General features: G+C 47.3%; 1 long non-coding RNA gene across 3 annotated transcripts in view; it reads left to right on the top strand.

Moving 5' to 3' along the window:
* The window catches only part of LOC128818074 (uncharacterized), a 41,292-nt gene that overhangs the window by 24,479 nt on the left and 4,068 nt on the right, over positions 1-12,745 (top strand). Inside the window, exons 4-5 of one of the 3 annotated variants that reach the window (XR_008440380.1) lie at positions 2,877-2,952; positions 3,560-3,818. This is a non-coding gene — a long non-coding RNA (uncharacterized LOC128818074). Of the gene's footprint in view, positions 1-2,876; positions 2,953-3,559; positions 3,819-8,981; positions 9,220-12,745 lie in introns of those variants that run through there. The other 2 variants (XR_008440379.1, XR_008440381.1) reach the window with 2 other exon arrangements.

The following is a 12,745-nucleotide window of genomic DNA, read 5'->3' as shown; positions in this document are numbered from 1 at the left end:
CCCTTGCTCGTGTGCAGCTCATGGGGCTTGTCTCGTTTTATTATTGATGGGGCAAAGCTGCACAGCCTCTACCTTTAGAGTGAAATAATTTATTTTTCTTTATTAAGCCCTTGGTGCAGGCCCAGAAGTTCTGCTGTGGACTCCCTGTGGGGTCTGGGATGAGTCACTTATTTCTCTTTGGTTCTACTCCCTGCCTATAAAATAGAGGTCCTTGTTCCTCCTAAGGGAGTTGTAAAGGCAGAGGAAGTGATCCTGAATGAGCTGTTCAGAGACACTCATGTTGGAATTGCAAGGATCACACTGTGAAGAAATGTTTCTGATGGGCTGACACCTTTTTTAGCTTTAGAGTCAACACTGATAAGATTTATCATCCAAAATTATTTTTATGCAATCGACTCGAGAACGTTATTACAACACATTAGAAATCCTAAATAACGTGATTTATTATCACAGTAAATAAGCCGAAATTCAGATTTTTCTGCCTGTTTCCTTCACGTTGCATCTCCTGGAAGTGTTAAGGCTGTCTTTTTGCATTATGGCCAGGAGGAGCTGTGAGTTTAGGGTGGAGCAGAGGCTGCAGTGAAGCGATGCAGAAGTGCAGAGGGGCACCGGGAGCTGCGCCTGCCTCCTGCTGCTATTTCTGGCACGCAGACGCTGAGCGGTGTCTGCTGGGCCCAGCACAGGTCCTGACACTCATTCTGTCTGTCACGTCCCTCTCCAGACGGGGCTCCCTGGCTTTTAATCCGCTCCCAGCACCAGTGGAGTGCCTGGACACGAGCTGGGCGTGAGGCTCTCTGCATCCACAGCCACAGTGAGACCATTTTCCTTTGCTTTAGCACCTTAAGATCCAATCATTTTCTGGCCTTCTCACCATTATTATTTCAATTTTTGCCCGTTATCCAGGGAGGGGTGGAGTTGGAGCTCAAGGAGAGCCTGTTCCACCACAGGCAGAATTCCCCACCTGGAGACCCCAGAGCTTTGATTTCTTTGCTAGCAACACCGAAATATCTCAGCATCCCAGAGTCTCCCCTGTGAGGAGACATCCCTTTTCCCCAGGAGTTTGCAGTCTGGGTGGATAAAGGAGGCAGGAAAGGGGAAGGGATGGAGAGACTCAGAGTGACACTGAGCGTGTGGGATCCTCTCTGCTGGTTTGGGATTGCTCTGTGCCAGCTCCTGCCTGTCCCTGTGCAGGGATTGGTGCCTTGCACCCACCACCAGCTGGAGAAAATATTTTGGTGTCCTACCCTTGGGTTTCTTTCTTAAGCAGTGGCTGGAACATGTATTTTTTTTTTTTTTTTTGTGAGAAATATGTTTTGAGGAATTTTTTTTTTTCTGTTTTAAATTGTTTCAAGTGTAGTAATAGAAAACCTGGGAAAGATGCTTTCATTTTGTCTTTTAGGTAATTCCAACCTCTCTTTAAAAAGAAAGCAGTGCTGGTGGGAAGGGTGAGGAGTCTGACAGGAGCTCTGGGGGATGTTGAAGAATTCTGGAACTTTGAGGTCCTGCTGATCTCTCAGGGCTCCTCCCAGACATTAATTAAGGCTCAGGCCCCCAGCTCCTTTCTTAGGTGCAATAGTTATGTTACCAAGGATTGAAAATAGCCCACAGTGAATTTCTGGAGGAGATGGGAATGGATCTGTGGACTGCAGCACTCCAATCTGGGAATTACAATCTTTATTTTCCATAGTGACCCTAGAACTCCTTTCCTACTGAAACACAATTCATTCTAGCTCTTCTCACAGTCCCATGGATCTTTAATTTAATTTTTCCACTTTTCCTGCCAGCTCAGATTCCCATGTTGTCCCTAAACTTTCTGCAAGTTGAATTTAAGTTCAGCAGTTTAAGCTCCAATTGAACAGCCTCAACAGGTATTATTTTTACTGGCTTTAAAAAAAAAAAAAATGAAAGAAAAAAATATATGATTGAGGGACTCCACCTTTTCATGCAACAATTCTATTGGAATTTGAATTAAAGTTTAAAAAAGCATTAAATGTTGACCAGACTTTTTTTTTTTTTTTTCGTGGCAGCCTTGTAGGGTAACATTTTCCTACAGCTCCATCTCTTAGTAACTGATGTATTTCAAAATTTGCCAGATTTCAGGGTGAAACCTCATATCTTAAGAAATTACATCCTCAAACCAGGTTAGATTTATCTGAAATAAGAGTGACCTTCTTGGAGCTTTTTTTTTGTGTTCTGAATTAATCGAGTCTTAAACTTTTGGTGGCCCTGAACCCACGTGAAATCTGAGGGCTTTGGGTGCTTTATGTGAGGTGGAATTGGCAAATCATGCCAGAGTGATTTTAATAGTTCATTGTGTGGCTTCATCCAGGTAACTTTGGGTTTCACCTTGAATTTCAAATTGGTTAAATCCATTTTGTTTTAGGAGAACTCGGGATCAGGACAGACAAAACAGAAATTCTGGGTACGGTGTTGCCACTTCTCTGATTTTGGATGAATCAGTCTTTGTGACCTTTCTCTCCAAATCCCTCTGTGATATTGGCTGACCTTTTGTTGAATTCTTCCCTTTTCCCTAATCCTGGGTTTCAGTAAGTGCAGAGTCCCAGGGCCTTTCCCACTGCCTCATTTTCCTTTTCCCTTGCTTTACCTCCTTAAGATCCAATCATTTTATGGCTTTCTCACCTTTATTATTTCCATTTTTGCCCGTTATCCAGGGAGGGGTGGAGTTGGGGCTCAAGGAGAACGCGTTGGCAGAACTGAAGGGTGGGGGGAAAATCCAACCACCACTTTTTAATGCTTGGGAGAGGCAAAATCTGTTGGTTTGGAGGGGAAAGCTGCTGGGTGGAAAGGATTTGGTGGTGCTGAAATGGGCCTGGGACGATTTTGAACCACACTCTGTCCTCTCTGTTGAATACCAGGGGATCAGATGAGGGTGACAAAAGCGATCTGGACACTGCAGCTGCTTCCAAGGATCCACAACCCAGCAGGGATGTGGTAAGTGTTGTCCTGATGGTTCTGTGTTTTTACAGAATGTTGATTTTATCAGTGATTTGGTGTGGAATTGCTCTGCAAAACAGTGAGGCTCAAATTAGAAGCTTTTGGTTGTCAAGAGCACCGTTCTGGAAATGTCCAAATCATGACAACTTTGCCCAGTTTTGCTTTCCACTCTGAATTTTACCTTTCCTCGCATCATTCAAATTCTTGATTTTTATTACTGAATGTTTTTACTCCCCTGAAGATGTTTTATTAATTTGGAGACTATTCTCATGTATGCTGTCCTTACAGCTGAGCTCTAAGCATTATTTTAAAGATATTTCCTAAATGATCTCTGTCCACTTTGCCCAGAGTGAAGTTATTGACTGGTCTCAAAAAGGCCTCAAGATTTTAGAGTTAATGCTGAAGTCCCTAAAGCTTCCTCCCTGGCTGAACATCCCTTCTCCTGTGTGTCTTCCCCTTTGAATTGCTAATTCCAATTGATCTGAGGGGAAAAAAAAATTGTAATCGTTTGTATTTACTTTCTGCTACAACAGCACCTACCAAGGACTCTCCTTCCTTTGATCCTGTCTCCATGATTAAATTCATTCTTCCTTTCTGTTTTCAGCTTCTCTCTGCAAACTTTCTTTCACTCCATTTCTGCAAGAAGTTCCTGCAAACCATGTCCCTGAGAGGATTAGTGGAGGGGGCACCAATTTTATTTATATTTATTTACAAACGGACTGCAGAGACTTGGCCCCTTTTTAAAGATGAGAACAATTTTCAGGCCTCTTTCTGTTGTGGTTATTTCACTCCAGAAAAAAAAAAAAAAAATCCCCAAACCCCAAACCCAACAAACCACAGAACAACAGAGAAATACGAGAAGTTGTGGAAACCCCTCAAACTTTCTCTGTTTAAATTTTGAATTCCTGGTCACAGGTGATGCTGCCAGTTGTGGTTTTTTTGTGTAGTGCCTGGCCCAGAGCAGTAAGTTGAGTTAAATGCAAAGCTGGGATCTAACCAAACAGAATGACACCTCTATTTTTTTTTTTAAATAATTATTTTTATTTTATTATTTTTGCCAGCCCGGAGACCTTTAACATTTTGGAATTTGAGTGTTTGCAAAACAGGGTTGCTGGACTCCAGTAAATGAAGTGCCTGGATGTCGGTGGTGATTCATAAAAGCAATTAAAAGAGGAAAGTGCTTTTCCTCTGAGCGGGATGTCTGGGTTGAGGATGTCCTTAAGTGAGTGTGAAGTGCTCCGGCAGTGGTCAGGGGATGGGGGCTCTGTGTTCCAGGCCATGGATCTGTTTCCAGCAAACACTTCTTTATCACGTGCTGCTGCTGATTAAAACCAATTTTATTTATTTTTTTTCCAGAGTCCCAGAGCATTTGGGGTGGGAAGGGAGCTCTGGAGATCCCCCAGTCCAACCCCCAGCCCAGGCAGGGTCACCTGGAGCAGGGACACGGGGACACATCCAGGTGGGGCTGGGATGGCTCCGGACAGGGAGAATCCAAAAACCTCCCAGGGCAGCTGAACAGGGCCCTGCCACCTCCGTGGGAAGCTCTTCCCCAGGTTGAGGTGGAACTTGTTGAATTTTACTTTCTGTCTGTTGCTCCTTTTCCTGTCACCCAAACCAGTCTGGCACCCTCCTCTGACACCTGCCTTGGGGATATTTTGTATGGATTTAAGAACTGAATCTTATTTAGTTTCTATTTCAATATAGTTCCCATTTCTCCCTTCTTAAATTTGAGGACAATCCTCCTGAGGATGCAACATTTCCCGTGGGGGAAATGTGGTTGTGGCAACATAAATATTGGCGGTGATGGATAATCGAAATTCATCAAATATGATATTTTTTTCCCCGCCTAGTGCAACTCCCTGGCATTTCTGGCCCCACTCAAACATAAAACACCCCATCTGTACAGCTTTGGAGTGATGTTCCAGGAGCACGATGGAGTTGCACTCAAGGATCCATCGGCACGGCCACGTTACCTAAGCCAGAGGCAGACCCCGAGGCGCTCCCTACAAACCTCCCACGTGGCTTTTCCAGCCTTCCCAACCAACCTGGTGGCTTTTGGGGATGCTTATCAGGCTGTCCCAGAGCAGGCACTTCCAGTCTCGCTGCCTGCTCCGAGGGGATTCCTCTCTCTTCTCTTGGAGCTTGCGCAAATTGAAGTTGTGCCTTCCGTTGGCTTCGCCCTCCCTTCCTGCCCTTGGTTATCCCATCCAAGGGAGGCAGAAGAGTTTACTGATTTCTCATGGATCATTAGGTGGAAGTAACCATTCTTAAAACATCAGGATGGATGCAATAATTAGGGATGTGCTTTTGTTAACACCGCCAGCCTCTACCCTCTTGTACAGTACCCTTGGGTACTAAATAATTACCCACTTTGTGTGGTTATCTAGCTCACTAATTACCCACAAAAATTGGGGTCAGGTGTTAACTGCTTGAAATAAGTATCCTCCAAAGGCTTGGCTAAAGTGTGTAAAGAAATTATGTGTTTGCTACAAAACTTTTGGGGAAAAAAAAAAATCAAACATTTTTTATTGGGAAGGAAGACAAGGAGACAATGGAAGTGAAATGCTGTGTGATGGCAAAATCTTGCAGTGGTGAGGGACTCTAAAGGGAGTGAAAGCATGGTTGGCAGATACACTCACTAATCCAGACTATTTTTCCCAAAGATTAGATCCTTCAGTACCCAGGTTTGATTCTTCCCCTATCTAGGCTGATGCCAATCAGGATTATGCCAGTCTAAATAAGAAAATTTGTACTTGTGCATTCCCAAACTGGCTTTGCTGCATAATCCCACCTCTTCCATCACCCAGAGACTTCTGCATTGCACCCAATAATTTAATTACGGGCTGTATATTTGTTTCCATGCGTTCATTTTAGCTGTCCCCAGCTCTGTGTGCACGCAGAATTTCATTCTGAGGCTGCTGCTCATAAAACGCAGTTTGCTTGGAGCAATAATTTGATTCCTGTGCTCAGGGAGTTACCCCAGTGAGTCAAAGATTTCTAGATAGCCCCACCCTCCCCAACTTCCCGAACACTCACACTGCAGCCACTTTCTCTTTGCCAGACCCACACAAGCTGTCTAACCAGCCAAAATCCCAAGGGGCAATCCCAAGCTCCTGCCTCCCCTGTTTCAGCCGCAGAAAACTGGGAAATAAAGCCACGGCAGCCCTAAAGCCCTTGAAATACCTGGCGGAGGGATGTTTAACAGCCCTTCTTCCCAGCCTGGTGTCTTGCATAGGTGATCCCTGCCTTCAGTACAAAGGAAAGGGATTTCAGGGGGAGCTGAAAGGTGTTTCTGGAAATCCGTGTGTCTCTGGGTGCCCCGATACCTTTAATTCCTGAGCTTCTGTGCGGTGCTCAGCGTAACAAAGAAACTGCCTGGATTTATTGCTGTGTTTTGCGTGAGGTGCTTCCTCTCCTCCATAGCCAGACCCACCTTCTGTTCCTGCAGACACCTTTTGAAGCCTGTGTGGGTTCAGGTATTAGACATCACCGTCCCCAGCGTTTGGGCTAACGGGGGGTCTGGGGAAGGCCCCAGGGCCAGGTGAGGGCTCGGTTTTGGGGCTACCTGCGCCCCGCATTGTGCGGAGCATCTCTGGGAAAGGCAGGGCTCAGCCTCCTAAAGCACAATGCAGATTTAGTCGTCATCTTTGTCTCTCCCCCCGCGCCCCCCCGCTCCACTCCCCGCTGATGTTAACTGTCTGTATTATTATTTATTGTTATCAGGGGATTTGGTTTGATCAATGAAGTGTATATGCGTCTGACGGACATTCGGGGAGGAAATGCTTGGAGAATGAGTAACATGTCTGCAGTGGAGGGTGTGTGTGAGGGAGAGAGGGAGCATCGCTACTAGAAACATTGACTGATGAGTTCATTTTAAAATCCAAGGGCATATAGCTGGTAAATTAGCACATATTGCAAATATAGTCTGGTGCGAGAGGCAGCAGCGCTGCCATTGAGCGCAGGGGTGGGTGTGGAGGGGAAGGGGGGGTCGAGGAGAGGAGGTTGTCAGCTCTAAAGTCATCACGGGCATGAGCCAGGCAGTCTGCCTGCCTCACTGCAGACGTGGGGCGTGCGATTTCCACGGGCGGCTGCGGGCTGCGGCGTGGCGGAGGGGGGGAGCGGGGGGCACCCGCGAGAGCCAGCGCTGGATTTTATTGTTTTAAAATCCACCGCCGGCCGCAGGGATGCGAGGCGAAGGGCTGCAGCCCCTCCGCTTCCCCCTCTGCTTCCCCTTCAGCCCCCTGCACCCCCTTAGGAAGGCGGAGGGGGGAGCGGGAGCGGCCGCCCGGAGGGTCCCGGGGCTGGTACCCGGCGGGGATGCGGCGGGGCCGGGGATGCGGCGGGGATGCGCCGGCGGGTTTCTCCCGGCAGCTTAAGAGATTATTGGGAAGGGTGACCGGCAGTGGAGTGTGTGAGTGTGTGAGTGTGTGCGGGGCTGGCGGCGGGGGGAGCCGGGTCCTTATTCTGTTAAAGATTTAAGTAGGCATGCAAGGAATCTCTAGGATAGTTGGCAAAGGGCGAGGGTGGGGAGCGGGGGGAAGGATCCAAAAGAGTCTGTAACCAGACACTGAAGCTTTCCAGGAGTGAGAGTGTGTGAGAGAGAAGGAGACAGAGCGAGAGGAAGAGAGGGGGCAGTGTGGTCTAGTACATTTTCATCTGGTCGTTGATTTGAGCCTGATGCTTGCTGTCCCTCAACAGCCTCCCTTGCCTGGATTTTTTCTTTCCCCCTCTCCTCTCCTTTCCCTTCTAATTCATCGAAGCCTAGGGGAGCCAGGAAAGATTAAATGTGCTTTCGAAAAGGCAGCCACTTCATGCAGCTATGTCTGCTTCCCCCCCCCCACACCCCCCAGCCACCCCCCCTACTCCCCCTTTTTGAAATAAAAAGAAAAAAAAAAAGAGAGGGGGAGACAGAGAGGGGGAGAAGGAAGGAGGAGGAAGAGGAGGACTATAGTTTAATGATGTCGGGACTGGCTGATCCAGAAGGAGAAAAAAAAAAAAAAAAAGGGAAAAAAAAAAAAAAAGAAAATATTTGAGCTCCTGGACGAGGAAGGACTTTGGTGAATGGGCTCAGACTCCTGAGGTGAGAAAAGGACGGAGTGAATGATGATGATGATGATGGTTCCGTAATGGTGCCTGTTACCGCTGCCCCCGGCCGGGCGGCGGCGGGGCCGGGGCCGGGGGGGACCTGCCTGCGGCCGCGCCGGATATTTTGCATTTTTAACCTCGGGCCCTCCGGTACGTTTCGGCTTCTCCCCGCTTATGCCGCTGGGCCTAAAGCGGTTCCAGAGCTGGGTGGAGGGTGCGGATCCGTATTATTTATTTGGGCGGGGGGGGTGGGGGGGGGGGGAAGAGGGAGGAAAGGGAGGGAGGGAAGGGGGAGAAGAGCGGAGGGAAGGAGGTGGCAAGCTGGGGACGAAATCCTGCTCTGGGTTATGGCCGGCGTAAATTTCCATTGGCTGGGGGTGCACAAGGTGCTCGGAGAGAGGAGTCGGTGCAGGATGGAGTCCCTTTGTGTGTGTGTGCCGTGTGCTGTGTGTGCGCGGGGCTCGCACCCTCCTCTCCCGGGCGAGCGGCTTTTTCTCCAGGTTTTCCTTTGAAGCCCCGGCCGGCGGCTGGCAGGGGAGGGCGGCCGGGGCTGCGGCGCTGCTGCCCGCGCCCTTCCTCCCTCCTCCTCCTCCTCCACCTCCTCCTCCTCCTCCTCCTCCTCCTCCTCCTCCTCCCCGCTGACAGTCTGGGGCTCGCTCCGGCACCGGGCTGGCCCCGGCTCCCGCAGCCCCCCAGCCCCGTCTCTTCATCATAATAATAATAACAACAGCAGCAGCGGCGGCAGCGGCATTGCCGGGGAGCGCGGAGGGCGGCAGGCGAGAGGAGCTGCGGAGGAATTCGGTTCCTTTTCCTTTCCTCCCCCCACCCCCCCCAACCAACCCCCCCCACCAGCACCTCTTTTTTTTTTTTTTTCCCCTCCCTTTTCCTTGCTATATTCCCTAATTTTTTTTTTTTAACCAAAAAAAAAAAAAAAAAAAAAAAAAGGAAAAAAAAAGGAAAAAGAGAGAGAGGGAGATGTTTTAAAAATGCAAGCGGCTTGCCCAGCTGCACACACCCGCCCTCCCTCGGCCGCCTCCCTCCCCCGGCTGCGCACACACCGCACGCTCGCACCCGCTCGGGTGTCAAACCCCGCCGGGCACCCAGCCTGGTGCGGGCACTGCCCCGGCCCCCCCGGCCGCTCCCAGCGCCGCCGATCGGAGCCTCCCCCGCTTCCAAATGGTGAGTTTCTACCTGGTTTTGTGGCGACTCGGGGGTTTTTCTCCATCCCCGGGGCTGGCGGAGGGGGCGGGGAGGCAGCGCCTTGCTGCTGCTGCACGCTTTGTGCCAGGGGCCGGGAGCGAGCCTGCAGATTCCTGCTCTTATTTCTGCATTCCTTCTCGTTGAAACAATGAAAATAATTCCGTCACTGCCCCAAACTTCCTCTTCGTTATTTAAATGCGGAGACTTTTCGTGTATTTGTCGCAAGCGACCTTGTTGGGAGCTGTAAGGAACCTGCCGCGCCATGTCATTTTCTTTTTTTTTTTTTTTTTTTTTTTGTAAAAACGATTAAAAATGGAATGTATTCTCTCAACAGAGGGTCCTTAGAGAAGCTCTTTCCTTCCACCTGTGTGTCCTGTTTTGTAATCTTGAGCCATGAATTGAACTTGCCTGCTATTCTTTTCCTCTTTCTCCTTTTGATCTTTTTTTTTATGATTATTATTTTTTGATCCCCGTTGGTTTTGGTATTTTTATTATATTTTTTTAATTTTTTTTTTTTTTTTTTGCAAGGACTAGTTTGTTGCGCCCCTCTCAATCCCTGAGACCCTAACTTGTGATGTTTAGCTTTTAAATCCACGGGTTAGGCTCTTGGGAGCTGTGAGTTGTGCTTTGACATCTTTATTTTATTTTAGAACTATATCCTCTCTCTGTGTATATGTGTGAGCGCGGGTGTGTATATTTAGAGCCGTATACACACACATACAATAGTGTTTAGAGACCTTTTAAGGAAAAAAATAAGTGTATTTCTCCTCCTTAGGCTCCATCGGCTGATGTAGGGCGGTGGTTATGGCCATTTTCTGTATAAAAATCAAATTAAAATTAGCGTTCGTACCGCAGAGATTTTTTATTATTATTATTTTTTCTTTTTTAATGCGCGTGTGTGTGTATTCACGAGATAATTTTCCAGCTGATCCAGATATGGGGGTGTATGTGTGTACACACAGAGTGATTATTATATATTCGTGTGTAGATAAGATATACATGATATGGATGCGTGTAAATACAGTTCTTGAGGTGTGCGTGGCGATCCACAGACGTATGAATTAAAATAGGTAAATAAAACCATAAATATAGATATTTCAATATGGAGGAATATTAATATCACGCCTGTGGTAAAAGAGGGAGATTTTTTTGCTGCAGGCCACTGCATAGAGCATCTCAATTTTGATTTTTTTTTTTTTTTTTTTTTTTTTTTTTTTTTTTTTTTGCCTTCCCCCCCTTCTTGAGAGCAACACAGAGTACCCTGAGAGCGTAACAGTAACAGCTCGGTACATTGGTGCTTGACCTCAGCTGAAATCCCAGCATGCCTCATGCTTCCAAGTTTAAAACTGAACGATTAATCTTGGAAATGTGCTCTATGGACACACCAAAAAAAAAAAAAAAAAAAAAAAAAGGATAAAAAAAAATTTAAAAAAAAAAAAAAAGGAGAGAGGAAAAAAAAAATAAAAATAAAAAGCCAGGATATGGGTTGGATTTTATAGGTTGGAAAAATAAACTGCAGAATAAAATGGTTGCATGCATTAATGGTTGGAAAGTAAAAAGAAATGCCGAAGTTTTCTTTGAGTCCTTTTCTAGAACTTCCAGCTTTGCTGCTTTTCTGGGCAATATGATATGTAAATGATGAATCAGAAATGTTCAAAATGTTTCCTGCTGCTGCTGTTTTTTCTTTATTAGATTTTTTTTTTTTATGCTGCTGTAAAATTAATTATGGTTGGAACTGTATTTCTTATCTCTGTTCTGCAAGGCAATTTATAATGAAGTTACTGTACCTTGTTATGGCACCGAATTACTGTTTGATATTTGAATGCAAATGCTTGAACTTAAAACGATGCACCAAAAATTAATTGACGGTGTAACATTTTGGTATTTAAGAGCTTTAGGATATGTTTGCTGGTTCCTGTTGTTTAACAGTTATTGAACTGGAAAAGGTTGCTTGTTTGATTTTGATTTTGATTTTTTTTTTTTTTTTTAATGAATTTTAGCTGTTTTTTCTTACCACTGTAATTTCACTGAGCGTTTTACCTCCGCGGGAAAAAAAAAAACAATGCCAAGAAAGCCTTGTCCTTTCTGAATTTCTATATTATTGCAGACGTTCTTTAATTCCAAAGCGAGCCGCATTTATTTTCTGTTACCTGCACGGCGTTGTAAATTGAAATGCGGAGCGCTGGAGCCCCGCACCTTTGCCCAGCCATTACCACACCCACAAAAAGTCGCTTTTTTGGGGTGCTTTTTCCCCTTTCCCGAAGCTTTTCATCGCGATTTTTTTTCCCCCCCCGCGCTCCGCCAGAAGGGAAGGAGCGAGCGCTTTGTCTGCGAGGCTGGGATGGGTCCCCCGCGCATCTCCGCGCATCCCTCCGCATCCTCCGCTCCTCGGGGGGGGGGTCCCCGCGTTTGGAGCCCCCCCCCCCCCCCATGTCCCCGTTGTCCCCTCCCCGGGGGTCGCTATTGTGTCCGCGCTGCTTGCGCGGTGCGGGGCGGGGGTTGCGCGGGGCTGCGGCAAAACAATGGGCGGGGAGGGTTGGGTTGGGGAAGGGGGGAGAGGGGGAGGACGGAGCCCGCGCAGGCTCCGCGCCCCTGCGCGCAGCGTGCCTGGGAGCCGCTTGAGTCGCTCCCAGTCTAGACTGGCCCAGACACATCAATTACAGGCGCTGGAGCTTTAAAGGGACAGAGCGGCCGCGGGCGCGGGGGGAGCGCGCAGAGCTGGCCCCAAAAATTGAGCGGAGGGGATGAAAATAAGCGGGGGAAGAGCGAACCCTGCGCTCCCCCGAGGATGATTTTCCAGGGGGGAAAGGCGAGGTGCTGGCGAGGAGAAAAGGAGGGAATAGCGGCTGGAATAGGAGGAGTCCCCCCCACCCTTTTCCCTTCCCTTCGCTGCCTTCCCACTGCAGAATTCCAGGCACAGGGCGGGCAGGTTCGGGGGGATTCTCAGCCACGGCCGTGCCCGGGAGCTGCAGAAATGTCAGCGCTGTTAAAACTCAGCCCCATTATAAATTCCCAGCCGGAATCGTTTCTGTTCGAGCAGATAGAACTCAATCCAGAACGATTCCTGCAGCGATTTTTTACCTTCTGCAGACAAAAGCCGGGATATTGCGCTTGAGGTTTATTTTTTGTCTTATTCCTGTGGCTCCAAGGCTTTCTCCTTTTAGTGTTACAGAGTTTTTCTAATAACAATTTCACCAGTTTCCACGATTTTATGTTTTCGTTAGAAAAAAACGGATCTGTGGACGAAAAGACGGTTTTGTCTCTTACAAGGAAAATGGAAGAGAAAATAAATATTAGGCATTAATTTAATCAATAAGTAGAATAAGTAAAGCTTAATATGGATTGAAGATCTTTTTCAGCACTAAAATAAAAACCAGCAGGCTGGAACAAGTTTCAATTAAAAGTATATCTAATACGCTGCCACTATATTTAATATAACACATTGCTAAATATTCTGTGCAATATGTGATGCAAATAATTAAGAAGGAGAAAGATAAGCAAATGA

Source organism: Vidua macroura, chromosome 22 (assembly GCF_024509145.1).
Source record: "Vidua macroura isolate BioBank_ID:100142 chromosome 22, ASM2450914v1, whole genome shotgun sequence".
In the NCBI taxonomy this organism is placed as follows: Eukaryota; Metazoa; Chordata; class Aves; order Passeriformes; family Viduidae; genus Vidua; species Vidua macroura.
The sequence above is the reverse complement of the archived record's forward strand: the minus strand, read 5'-3'. Positions and strand labels throughout refer to the sequence as shown.